Source organism: Amborella trichopoda, chromosome 10 (genome assembly GCF_054954075.1).
Source record: "Amborella trichopoda isolate Santa Cruz 75 chromosome 10, AtrichopodaSantaCruz75HAP2 v2.0, whole genome shotgun sequence".
In the NCBI taxonomy this organism is placed as follows: Eukaryota; Viridiplantae; Streptophyta; class Magnoliopsida; order Amborellales; family Amborellaceae; genus Amborella; species Amborella trichopoda.
Window position 1 is genome coordinate 33637536 of NC_142345.1, and position 14402 is coordinate 33651937.

Consider the following 14402-nt stretch of genomic DNA (forward strand, 5'->3'; position numbering starts at 1 on the left):
CATTTCATAATTGAGCTCCAAGGGTCCTAATTTCACTTATAAATATTTTTAAACAATGCTAAAATATTATTTTATGGAAAATCATTAAAATAATTTTTATGGATTACTATGAATTTTTTGGAAAGAAAAATATACTTTTCAGAATTGTTTGGATGAAATGACAATTAAAGATATTCTCCCAAGACCCATATAGGATATCCAAATGGCTAATGAGTGTCCACGTGGAGGCCTAGGGTATCCAAATGGCTAATGAGTGTCCACGTGGAGGCCTAGGGGTCCCACGCCACCCCACACGGAGGATCACATGGGGTGACTCTCTTGGGGATCCCCACGTCTTTTATATTTTGTTGAATTAAGTGAGGGGCATTGTATTTTGGTATTTGTGGACTATTGTGATTTCAAAAAAATGTTTTGAGCACTTGTTAAATGTGAAAAAATAAGAGATTTGTGCACATGTGTGAGGCGTCTAAAAGGGGATTGGGTTTGTAATTATAAGCCTAACCCTAAGAGTATATGCTAATTGTGCAATTAACCGCCTAGCTTATCTGGCATAATTTTATTAGCGCGACATACTTATAAAATAGAGGGAACTTTTGAATTTGACTTTTTGTAGGATATTTTGACAAATTACCATAAGGGTATGCCATCCAACTTGATTTTTGGTTTAATTAAAAAATGTAAAGAACATGAGCATTTTAATAACAAGGAAAATTGGAATGAATTACAGGATGATAAATGTATTTAAATCCATATTACACATCATGATGGTATGATAGTGGATGGTGAGCTAGGATCAAGCCTCTTTTTATAGCCATTGGATGATACCATAGAGGACTAAGATTCATCAATTTAAAAGTATCTATACACTTAATAGTTAGAAACCTATAAATACACCTTAAGCCTTACACCACTTTACATGAGTTCTCTCTCTCTCTCTCTCTCTCTCTCTCTCTATGTGGCAAGCCACTCTATCTCTCTACTCCCATAGAGTAGCATGCCCCCAACATTCTCCTCTTTTTTTTCTCTTTCTTTAAAGTTGGATTCAAGATGATGTGAGAGAAAGTTCCTTTAAATCTCTTTGATGACTCCATTAATAGTGATCTAAAGCTCAAATTCAAGTCATAAATGATCTAGTTTTAAAGCTTTCATTAATTGAGTAAGATCTCTTGAATTTCTTTTGGTTCTAGTTGATTCATCTTGCTGTAAATTTCTAATTGCAATAAGTTATCTTCAACATTGGATCAATGATCTCTTGAATCTACCTTGATTCCTCTTAATCAATATTGTTGAAAGTATCATCTATGCACAAAGTGATCTAGTTTCCATGGGATTTTATCTATGAATTATGATTTTACTTATTACTTTTTTGAGATTTTCATGACTAAATCAGTCAATTAGATCTTCATTTTGATACTTCAAATTGTTGTTTTCATAAAAGGATCTTATGCTGAATTTATGTGGCTTGATTTGTGAACTCAATTGAACTAATTTTGTGTTTTAATAGCCATGATTTCTCCCACGATTTTTTCATTTTATTCTTGATTATTATAAATCATTCCATATTTTAAGTGTATATTAGTACATTATTAGCTTCCCACTTTTGGGATGATGAGTTTGGCCCAATTTTGAGTTACATCATCACACGTCACCCAATAGCACATAGCTAAGGCCCAAGAACGTAAATCGAGCACCCAGGAGCTCTCATCGGCTTCCCATGGGGATCTGGTATTATACACTTGAGCAAATGTGTGTTTGTTATGTTAGAAACTATCATGTTATATTAAGTTTAATAAAGTCCATTTATGTATAATTTTGCATTGTAATTTTGACTCGTGCAGAATTTTTAAAAGCACCCCATACATGTGTAGTTTGGTGATCTCCTTGAGTAATTTGTTTTATTGATGAACAAGGGATCGTAGTTGAGTTATATCCTCGACTTTTTAGTGTAATTTGAAATCATTTGTCCACCGTAATCACAGTAATCTTGCTGTAATTTCATTTTATAAATTCAATTTAAAGTGCATTGTTTAAAATTCAAGTTGTATTGTCTTGAGTTTTGACACAATTATACTCGAAGTGTATGAGAATTGGTTTCTATAAACTCTCAAATTCCAATTTATCAAGAAGTAATTTTTGGATAAGTACAAAGCTTTCTTGATAGGTTTTAAATAGGGATCATAAATGGCTTAACTTGACCAATTGGGTTAGTTGGTTAATCCAGCCCAGGTCTAAGTCTAGAATTAGCAAGTTTGGTATGGTTCCATTTGACATGGACCTTGTAGGCTCAAGTTCTTTTTTTTTTTTTTTTTGGTGTGCGTGTAAATAATATATGGGACTCCGAATAAAAGTAAGCACACAATAAAAATGGAAGTTGTAATTTTGTTTCCAGTCATGTAGACATATAATGAAACAATCTTCAAAAACCATGTTAGAGCCATTCGTTTGAGATCAATTTCTAAATATACACTCTTTTTATTCTAAAGAATGACCACAAAAAATTAAAATTCGAAAAAACATCCTAGAAGTAATTTTTTAACCCAATTAATATTGGCCATCCAATTTAGAAAGATGCTTAGATATAGACTTTAAAAGGATTATTTTCTTTCCAATTTTTTTTAATAGTGTTATTATCATTAGATTAACAATGCTAAAAAAGAATAAAGTGATTTTGAATTTTTTAAGGCCTAAATCTTTAAGTACACCAAATGGATGGTAAAAATTCATTATTGAAGAGCACTAATTTGACCATATCTAGGGTGAATATTGAAATTTACTTTTTGTGAGACAAATTATGATGATAAACAAAGTGTGTGTGCAATATTCAATATTCAGAGTCATACAAACTCCAAAAACATGGTTTTCTAGAAGTGTGGTTTATTTTATTACTATGATATGGTGGCATGAAATCTTTATACATATATGTGTGTGTGTGTGGGGGAAAAGATCTTGTTAGCCCACTAGCTGATAGCTATAGTGTAAGTCCAATGACCTAGATTGAATTTGGCCTATTCAATAGTCACGATTATATTTCGTACTTGAATTTGAATTTGAATTTTTTATATAAATCCAAATCATTTGAAATTTTGAGCATATATTTTTAAAAATTGGAAGAATCTAATAAAAATATTGAAAAAGTAATTTGTAAAAATTAAATCGACCAAAATACCCTTGAAACATTTCAGGAGTATTTTGGTGAATTTATTTATTAAGAAATATATTTTTTAATATTTTTATTAGGTGTGTCTTGATGATAAGAATGAACACCTCAAATTTCATATGATTTATATTTGTAGAAAAATATTAAAATTATATTATGAAATGAGGTCGTGACCATCAAATCGGTCAAGATTGTTGGGCTTACACTGTAGCTATCATCTAGTGGGCTAACTTTAGATTCTCCTTATAAATAAATAATAATATTACTTATTATATATTACTTTATAAATAATAACATGGCTTAACATATTATGTAGGGTGTTCACGTTGAGTAATTTATCACTATACTCAATAAAATTTGGACATTTATATACTATTTTTTGTATATAAAGTTTTTTTTTAGTAATTGTATTTTTGGTCATTAAGATGGGTGTGATATCATCTATATATAGAATATATATTAATACTTATATAATATCGTAGTAATATATATATATATATATATATATATATATATTATATTATATAATATAAATATATGTAATACATATTAGTAATAGAGAAATGATCCTATAGGACCCTATCCCACCTATGTGTGTAGGACCCTAAGGGATCACCTTTAAATTTGACACGGATCTATAGAAAAGTCAAGTCTCATACCCATGTGATAACTTTTCTAGATATCCGTACCAACTTTAATGGTGATCATTTGGGGTCCTATACGCATGGGTGGGGGAGGGTCCTATAGGATCATTACTTTGAGTAATATATATCTATATTATATTATATTATACATTTATATATTTATCAAATATGTAAAATATATTATGTATTATATTATAATATTATATATTATCTAATATTGTATAATATATTATTAATATGATATATAATTTATATAAATAAAATATTTTAATAATATATTATATTGTAAATAGTTATAGTGAAAAATAGATCCGAGTGTGAGAACAAATGCACGGGAAATGTTTCCCATCTCAATAAGTCTGGTTTTGTTTGATCAAGAATTAGACCATTTCATGGCAAAGTTTTTTACCATGATATTTTATTTGCATATGCATTTGCACAAACCAAACCCGTTGCGATTTACATATGTAAATATTTCTCGGTACGCATGGCAACGGGTCGTGTCCTGTTGGACCCAAACCCAAATATGTCGAAATGGACCTAGAGCCGGACCTGGATGCAGAGCCGATGAGTCTAGAGAACCCTATACTCGTACCCGTGCCCATAAGCAGGACCCGGACCCGGACCCAAACCCAAACCCAAACAGGTTGAAATGGACCCAGAGCGGACCCGGACCCAGACCTGATGGGTCTAGGGAACCTTATACTCATACCTGTACCCATAACGACACTATGTACCCGGGATCCGACCTGTACCTGGACTCCAGCCACTCCCAATGCTTGTGCCGCATCCATCTCTCTACTCTTCTCCCTATATTTCTCTCTCTGGTTTTGTGTTTATCCCACGTCTTACGGGTCCGAGTAGTGTCCACTAGAACCCATACCCGACCCGGATCCTACCCCACCGGGTCCAAATGCCGGACCCAAATCCACACTTGTATCCAGCATACCGGTTGGGTTGTGAGCCGGTCTGAATTTGAGTCTATTACGACCCTTATTTTGTAAGAATATTTATGTGCGAACCAAACATACTCATGGTTCGTGTATAATGCATATGTAAATAAATCCGATGATAAAATTTTGTATTCTTAATAAAACAAATCCACATGACTTACCCTAGTGATGTGGAGAAACATTCCCCGTGCATTTGTTTTGAAACCGGAGCTCCCCAAATTATATAATCGAGTTAATAAACCTCGTTGCTTCCGTGACGTTCGTCTCTCTAACTCAAGCGAGTATAAAACCATCCCCCATCTCTGAGTGTCTGGACGCTAGGGAGGCGCCAATGATACTCCTCTCTCTCTTCTCTCCTCTCCTCTCCTCTCCTCTCCTCTCTGAGAAGCCCTCACAGAAGTTCGAAGCCCTTATGGATTCGCGATCTTTGTCAAACCCTAGCGGAGCTCTTTCTTTCTGCTCTCTTTCTATCTCTCTAGCCCTCACGGAAGCTCAGAAGCATTATCTAGACGGATTTGTGATTGCTCTCAAACCCTAGCGGTGCTCTCTCTCTCAGTCGTTCTTCACTTGAACCAGAGTATTGCACAGAGGCATGTATGATGCTATTATGATCTTTTTCTTATGCTATTATGATCATTTTTTTTATGCATCATAAGCCCTGTTTACATTGTTTTTTATCATAACTCTGTAAACCCTATTTTGGAGCCCTAATGTATGAAACTTTGAAGCCCTAATTTTCAGATTTTTAACAAAGTTGTTTTGATTAAATTTCTCCCAATTTCTTCATCCTCTTCCAAAAATTTCAATCCTAATTTTTGAATCCTCAATTTACAGCATTGTTTCATCTAAAATTTTTTTTATCCCAGTTTCTCAGTCCAAATATTTTTATCGTATCCCAAATTTACAGCCCTATTGTTGTATTTCTCGAAAGAGGAAAGCATAGAATTTTTCAATCCAAATATTCCATTTTTAGATGCAACGTTGAATTTCAGCCCCACAATGGCACAAGAATGATTTTTGGCAACTTTGGCGTTAAATTTATATTACCAAAGCAAAGAGATTTTTAGGTAGGAAGAACTTATGGACAAAGTTTAAAGAGAGTTATTGGAATAAAAAACAGTAAAAAATCTGTACCTGCCTAATCCTTCTCTTTTTATACTTTGAAATTTTCTTTACCAGAATTTTTGATAATTGTGTTAACAGTAGAAATTGAAAAAAAGAAGTACAAAATTAAAAATTCAATCTTGAAGTCATTCTTCTTGTATACTTTGTTTTATATTCTTTACTGTGATATTTTGATAATGGTTGTGGTTTATATAGAGCCAAGTTCTATACAAACCAAAGTAAAGCGCACCTTCAAATGGTATCGAGAAATGTGATTTCTGTGAAGAAACTGCATTTCTGTATAATTGGGCCTTAAGCCCACATTAAGATGCTTATCATGTGAACAATAACCCCAATTTATAGGGTTACAAAGTTGTGTACTACTCTGCATTTTTATATAATTGGGCCTTAAGCCCACATTAAGATGTATTATTGAGCTTATCATGTGAACAAGAACGCCAATTTATAGGGTTACAAAGTTGTGTACTACTAAAGAAACTAATATATGTCATAAACCACCACATAAGAGGAAAGAAAATATTGTTCTTAAACATCAGTGCAGGTTTCTATATTTTCCACTCTCTCCATCAAACTCAAGATGCATTAAGAGAGAACAACTTGAGTTTGGACAACTGAAGACGGCGGGCGTCAAGAACAAAACTGGAATATAAGAAGCTTGAGCAGCTACAAATTAGTGATCATCAGAAATCGACTTCTCGAACAGAAAACTCCATCATCCAATAGGATTGAGTAATGAAAAACTCAATCATTAAAGATAGGCATATGGAATCGACATGATCGAGTAAACTCGATCATCAGACAGGAGTAACGAAAAGCTTGATCATCAACCAGGATCGAGAAATTTGATCATCGAACATGAGGCACTTGGAAGAGCTAACAAAAATCAGCAGCGGATCAACAAGTACAATTGGACCTTAGATTCGGAGATGAGAACAGTAAGATCCAAAACATATCCAAGAGTCGAAACACGACTCGGCAGAGAAACTGATCAGAGAGTCGAAACACGACTCGACAGAGAGACAAATCAGAAAGTTGAAACACGATTCAGTAGAGAGAGAGATCAGAGAGTCGAAACATGACTCAACAGAGAGACAAATTTGAGAGTTGAAACACGACTCGGTGGCTGTTTTGCATATGGTACAGATTGGCCGTTTTTAGATGCTTGATCAACAAGTACAAAAGTCAGCGACGGAGCAGTGGTGGATCGACAAGCTTAAAAAAAAATAGAAGGTAAGAACAGAGCGGCAAATCGGAGTTCATCAATGAACAAAAACTTCAGATATTCACCAGAGACACAAATAAGTCGTTGAGACAACAGAGAAAACATAATGGCATATGGAAGAGCCAACATAACTCGGTGTGGATCTGAGATGGATTCAGCAGCTCGCAGACCAAAACAGACATGAACGAGTAATAGAACAAGCAAACTCAAACATACAACAAATTTTAAGAGGGTTTTTTTTGTTTTTGTACCGGTTTTTCAGAAGGGTTTTGGAGGGTTAATTTTAGAGTATTGATGTCAAAGAGAGTTTCAGATGGGGTTTCCGATCTAGAGGAGGAACTTCAAATTGGGGTCTAGAGATTACGGAGACAAAGCGAGTATTAAAGGCTGTTTTTCGAGGACGTTTTTCAAAGGAGAGTTTACAGTCAAGGCTTTTGTCACTCTCCTGAAGACGTGAGCTTTACCTATTCAAAGTGAAAAACATGTAGAGAGAGAAACTTGAGCGAGGAAAAGCCTTTCAAAACAAATGGGGGTTCAAGATTGAAAGCACACAATACCAAAGACACGAGGGAATAGCATGAAAACTTTGAAGCATGCAATTTATACAGGGGGACTTGTGTAATCAGAATAAGAGAGAACATCAGATTTTCCAGTATTCTCCTCCAGATCGGATAATCCAAGTTGACGGTAAGATGTTGCAAGTCTCTCGTTGTTAGAAAGAGATCAAGATGAGACCTGCTAAATTCCATAGTTTTGGAAAGACCGGATAAACCCATTGTACCCAGCAGTAACAATAACCAAACCCCACGTAGTGGCAGAGTGGCAACATGAATTAGTAAAAGGAGGAGAGAAATTTTCTTGAGGCCATGTGGCTGAAGCCTTGGAAATGCTATCCAAGAAGAACCCACTACTCAGAGAGAAGCAACGAGACTCTCTCTCTAAGGCAAGAAGGGGGTTGAAGGTGTTCAGGGTGATAGGGATTGGGCTTTGAGGAAGCAGGATGGTCAGGCTTGAGACCAGACCATGCAATGGCCACTAATGCACCAGACGAGAGGAAGTGCTCACAAGACCATAATGAAGCAGTGACTGAGGTGATCTTAGATCCGTGGCAAACAAAGAAGATATGAGGCAAACAAATTTGATCTGAGGCTAACTATTGCGAATCAAACCTTTGCAATGGCGTGGCTCTAGGCGAGGGATATGGAAAGTAGGCGAGAATATGGAAAGAGAGGGAATCATGTGAAGAAATTGTATTTCTATATAATTGGGCCTTAAGCCCCCATGAAGATGTATTATTGATGTTTTCAATCAATAGAGAGAGAAATAAGGAGAGCAGAGCAGAGAATTGGTCTCTGCAGGTCGCTTAGAGAGAGAAAGTGAGGAGGCGATTTGAGAATGTGGATTTTCCGAAATAGTAGAGAGGGGGAAGCTTCAGTTTGGGGTTTCAGGGTCAAGAAAGAGAAATGGGTGTTTTGGCTTCGGGGTATAGAGAAAGGTCATCTAGGGAAAGGTCATCTAGGGAAATTGGTTATAGCAGAGATATAGAGAGAGAAAGAGACAGAGAGAGGAGAGAGAAGGTTTTAAGAAGAGAAGGAAGAAAGAGAGAGATCGTGAGAGATAAATCAGTAGAGAGAGAAGAGATAAGAAGTCTGAGAGAGATCGTTAGAGATAGATCAGAGAGACAAAAAGAGATTAGATATAAATACCGAGTGGAGAAAGAGTTGTACCGAAGGCCTGGACAGAAGGCCCAAACAAAATCACAGAGAACCTCGCTCTGATACCATGTGAAGAAACTGTGTTTCTGTATGATTGGGCCCTAAGCCCCCATGAAGATGTATTATTGAGCTTATCAAAGATGTGAACAAGAGCCCCAATTTATAGGGTTACAAAGTTGTGTACTACTAAAGAAACTAACATATGTAATGAACCAACTTCCTGATATGGGTACACATAAGAGGAAGGAAAATATTGTTCCTAAACATCAGTGTAGGTTTCTATATTTTTCACATTTTCAATATAGGAAATCTTTGTGATAGCTTTATAATATGTTTTCATCTTTAATTATAAAATTTAAAGCTTCAAAAACTATGTATCTATGAAATCTTGAAAATTAACGGTCCAAAAATGCCTTATAAGATGCACTATTTCAAAAACTTAAAGTCCATTTTTTGTCTCATTTCCATGCATCTTGATGTCGAGATGATCAATTTGAGGATATTTGGAAATCAAAACTACCTCTTCTAGGGAAATTTTTGAGGTAGGCTCTAATTTGATTGTTTAGAGCCTCTGCTCTATATAAACTTTTTCCTTTGATAATTGGGTTACTTGTGCAAGTTGAATGTTTGAATTCATATATGTTTTGAAAGTTGAATGTTTGAATTCTCATACACTGTGAAAGTTGAATGTATGTTTGTATTGGAGATTTTCCCTTTACCTTTTATTTGAGCTGTGTGATTAGATGTATATGTGTCACTTTTTTGCAGATCAGATTCTGAGTTGATTGTTGCCCATTTTCACCATTTGTGTTTGATCAGTGGTTTTCAGTTGATATTCATCCATACAAGTTATACTTCTTAGAAGATTGCAGTACTCACATTCCTCTTTTCTTTGTTTCTTTCACAAGAAATATTTCTAGAAGGGAGAGTGGAATGGCAATAGTCTGGAATATTTGTCATGCCTTAGTTAACCTTCTTAAATTTAATTCTTGGGGTACCTTTTATGGTTTAAGATGGTTCGTCTTAATTATTAGCCAAGCTCTTGTTTTCGCCTTGGTTTGCATAAAACATTTTGATTGCTTGTTTTACCACAGTTTCAAATTGAATATCCTAGTTTTGGTTTGGAGTTTTGACAAATAAATTTGAGATGATTAACTATGTCTAAGGTTTGAACGCATGGCCGTGTTGCCTTCAATTTGTACAAATACTTGGAACACACAGATTATTTGGCCATGGCAAGATAGTTTTCTCTCTTTATTGAGAAAATATGATGTTTTATGGAATTCTGTTTTTTGTTTGACTTCATTATATGGAAACAAATGATGTGCCTATCAAAGGGCAAGTTGATGGATTGATCTTATCCACTAATGTTTGTATAATCACGGTGATGGTTTCATTAACATGATGGATTCATGTTATCCCTTACCTCCTCTACACAGTCACAATTAATTTATTGTTTGATGGAATGATTGAATGTTGGCCCCAAAATGGATTTGCTTAATTTTTGTTTGATAGAAGGTTGGATCAAATATAGGCAATGTGTATTTGGCTACGTTCATAGGAGTATTTGGATGGATTATGGGTATGTTCTCCATTTAGGTATGGATTCCCAAAAGGCAAATTCTAAGGAACAATTTGACAAGAAAAGAAAGAACTTTATATTGACTCTAAGTCAAGATAACTATTTCCTTGATCTCATGTCGAGGATGTCAAGGCAAAGTGAAAGGTGGGAGGTACTTTCACCACAATAGCTTGGAGAAACACGATAAGGGAAATGAAAGCCAAATACGGGGAAGAATGTGGAAAGGATAAACTAAAAAGTACAATAAGATCCTTAAAGGCTGACTACAACCATGTGAAACAATTGCTCGCCAAATTGGGCTCTTGGTAAAATGATGCTAAAAAGATGGTGATAACCTATGAAGCTGTTTGGGACCCTTTCATTGTGGTGAGTCCTGCACTTATTTACCTATAAATGAACCATGTTTTTACATGTCTTCCTATTTTAAACCTTATGCGACAAATGTTGATGAATTTAATGTGCAGAGCAACTCTTGGGAATCAAAACTTAGAAGAGGTTCCATTATTAGATTTAACGATCTAGAGTTATTTTTTCTCTTAGGCATCAAAACTTAGAAGGGGTTCCATTATTAGATTTAACGGTCTAGAGTTATGTTTTGGTGACTCGACTGTAGATGGCCAATGTAGTGTCGCATTGGTCAACATATTCTTAACTATAAAAACACATCATTGGAGATAGCTCGAAATGAAGTGACGAGTGGCACGGGTGGCTTATCTAGTGATATAAATATGCTATTTTTTGACCCAATGGAAGATGTGCCTGAGGTGTTTGCATCTTCTATTTCGAGTGAAAGTGCCAAAAAGAGGCACAGAAGTTCTATGGGATCATGGCCGCCTCGTAGGCAGCAAGTTTCCAAAGATGATACATATGATGCTCTAACCCAAATAATTGCTGCCGTGGAAAAATGGCTACCTCTACCCCTACCCTTGCCTCTGCATTCGCTTCTACCCCTAACCCTTTTCAAACCATTTTTTCTAAATGCATTGAATATGTGGTGGAATTACATAAAAAAGACTTAACTAAACTTATTATTTTTAGGGCCTCGAAGTTATTTTTAAGGCCTTAAAGTTATTTATGAATCATGATGCAACAAGTATGTTTTTAACTATTCCTAAGGAATACTGCAGGGACCTGCACTTTGTCTTTAACATAGGCATGTTTTGTCCAAGATTTGGGTTTCTTTAAATGTTTTTGCTTGGTAACGTTTTTGCTAATGTTTTTATATGGACATATATTTTGTTGGCATATCATGGGGACATGTTTTGTTTAATATTGGGTGTTAGTTCAGGACAATATATTGCATGGATATTTTATGGATATGTTTTTTTGTTGGTTTATTAGTCATTAATATAAATTTACTTTGAATGTTTCCTATGATGATGAAGATAAGTAGTATGTAGATGTATGGTTCAGATTGCTCATACTTCTCCATTATTTTCTATCTATTTATAAAATGCAATGGTTTGATTATGAGATATTTATGACGTATAGATTTTGTGAATGCTAATGTATTAATATGGACCCAGAACAAGCCCGCCAAATTATTGTTGCAATCTACTACATAATAATTTGTAGACCATCCATTTGTAGGATGCGAATACACACTTCAATTCTTATTGGGCTGCATTTATTGATTACTAAAATGAATCTCATGTACGTAGTTGTTTTGCCCTTATACGTATGGATGTCAACACTTTTTTAAGGTTTTATGGAATGCTTCGAGACAGATCCTTGCTAAGTAATACCTTGAATATTGTTGTAGAAGAACAAGTGGCAATTTTCTTAAATACTGTAACTCAGTCAAACCAATGGAATGGCACAACTCCGCTCTCAACAATCGGGAGAAATCATTAGTAGACATTTCAATAAAGTTATGAATGTAATATTGAACTCGGGACCAGAGGGCGTAGCTTGGGACTTCATCCTCGCATCTCTATATCACTCCAATTCTCTCGATTTTTTAACTCAGATAATTAAAGTTTTGAGTGAGGGAAATGAACTTGAACCAATTCCTCCTCCCATTTCGTGACTTGTGTATACCCTGACTAGTTTAAGATATGATAGATTATGAAAGAATTGGAGGTGAACAAGTGGGTATGTACTTTATTAACTTTATCTCAAAAAAAAAAAAAAAAAAAAAACGAGTGGGTTTGTACTTAATTCAGTGTACTCAAGGTTAAATTGGTTAGTCTATTCTAAAAAAAACCACTCCTCCGATGAAGGGCATTGAGTATTCTTTTAAACCACATATTAATCGCAGTGATACCAGATACAGTGTAAGCTCCAGACGATCCGAGTCAAAGAAGATAGCAGGTCCATCTATTTGCTGTGGTGGAATCCGAATAGTTAAAGATGTCGGTCTAAGTATTTGGTTTATGGATTTGAGAAGAAGTTCAGAGAAATCCTCGGAGTTGTACTCTATGTTCCATGTAACTTTTAATTTGCGAAGTTTTGTCATGTAAGCCTGCTCTCTAGCCAAATGCATATCACATGCATTTATATCGTCAAGGGTCTGTAGATTTTCCAATCTTCTAAATCTTCTGACTCTTATGCATTTTGGTCAAGGATAGTCATTTATTACATGCCGCATTTCTTACATCTTGTACATTGTTCCTGGAAGCTTTTCACACTTCTAGATATGAAGGGTTTGTAGGTTCACAAGGCTCTCAATGATTTTTACAAATCATGCCAAAACATATGTTTTACGTATTTTTACATGTCTCAAATGCATGCCATCTCTTAATTTAATAGGAACATCCACCTTAGACTTATCATACAATACTCTCAGTTTTCAAAAGTTATAAGTCAATAGGCATTGATTGCATACATTCAAATTGTTGTTTGGGAATAATAAGAGGGAACAACTTCCTACCATATATCTATTTTTTAGAGTTTTTGCAACATTGCCAACAACAAAGAGGCAACAGGTTTTGTCTAAGGGTTTAAAGTCACCCTCCCCACCATAAAATTCCCCCGTTCACTCTTCCTTGGTGATCAGAATCATGAATTCACACATAACATCATGAACTCGGCAAGACGACATATCCCCACCCTTGCCTACATCACTAACGAGGAACATGCTTTTATCAATAAGCTCATGGAAGTACTTCTTTACTATCTGCTCCTTGGCTTTACTCTATTCAATGTACCCTTCAGCAACCCATATAATCAAATAATCCTTGAGAAAAGAGCTACAATACAAGAAGCATGCCTTGAGATGTGGAGGGAGGTCATTGTAGCTAAATGAAAGAACTTTGTGAATCGCATCAGCACCTTCATAGAATGCCCATTTGGCATCTGCAAGAGCGTTCACTCAATTTTCGAGTGATAACTTCGTGGACGTTATGCCTCCCATAACAACAATAGTTAGCGGGAAGACATAACATATGCACACAAGATGATCTGCCAATTCTCCAAGATCCTCAGGACAACTTCTTCCAATTCTTTTTGGAAATGCATTCAAGTAGAAAAGATCAAAAGATACCCTCCATTGCATTCGTATAAGAGAGTTAATGTAGTGCTCTCTGCGTTCACCATCTCAGCTACGTCTCTATCGCGCGTTGTTATGATTTTTCTACTTCCATTTATAGACTCCGGCAATGCAAAATTGATGAAATCCCACACATTTCTTTTCATGACACCATAAAAAACAATAATAAACCTTTGACCTTGTACATGATTATTGAGACAATTTAGAAGTTGGATCTCAACATCAATCTCAGTTTCATTTGAGCTCCCCTCCCCACTTATTGTGGAACCCAATTGTCAAAGAACAAATCGAAGTATGCTCACCTTCCATCTCTTTTCTTTTTTTATTTCCATTTTTTTGTTTATAAAAGAAGGGATCGCAATGCAAAGCTCCTCTATTATAAGCCAAAAGCGCGAAGAGTTTGACATACGAAAATTCAATGCTTTGCTTTGAGAGGAAGACACCAATGGCCGAATATGTGGTGATGTTTTTGTTGGGGAGATTGAGCTATTTTATCATTAAGGAAGTGCAACTT

General features: G+C 35.3%; 1 long non-coding RNA gene across 2 annotated transcripts; it reads left to right on the forward strand.

The window, feature by feature from the left end:
• Nucleotides 1-5006: 5006 nt before the first annotated feature.
• On the forward strand, nt 5007-10168 carry LOC110008334 (uncharacterized). Of its 2 annotated transcripts, none has more exons than XR_002283131.2 (2): nt 5007-5348; nt 9585-10168. It is a non-coding gene; the product is annotated as an uncharacterized LOC110008334 (long non-coding RNA). The 2 variants fall into 2 exon arrangements; XR_016042548.1 differs by having other exon boundaries at nt 5008-5344.
• The last annotated feature ends 4234 nt before the right edge of the window (nt 10169-14402 follow it).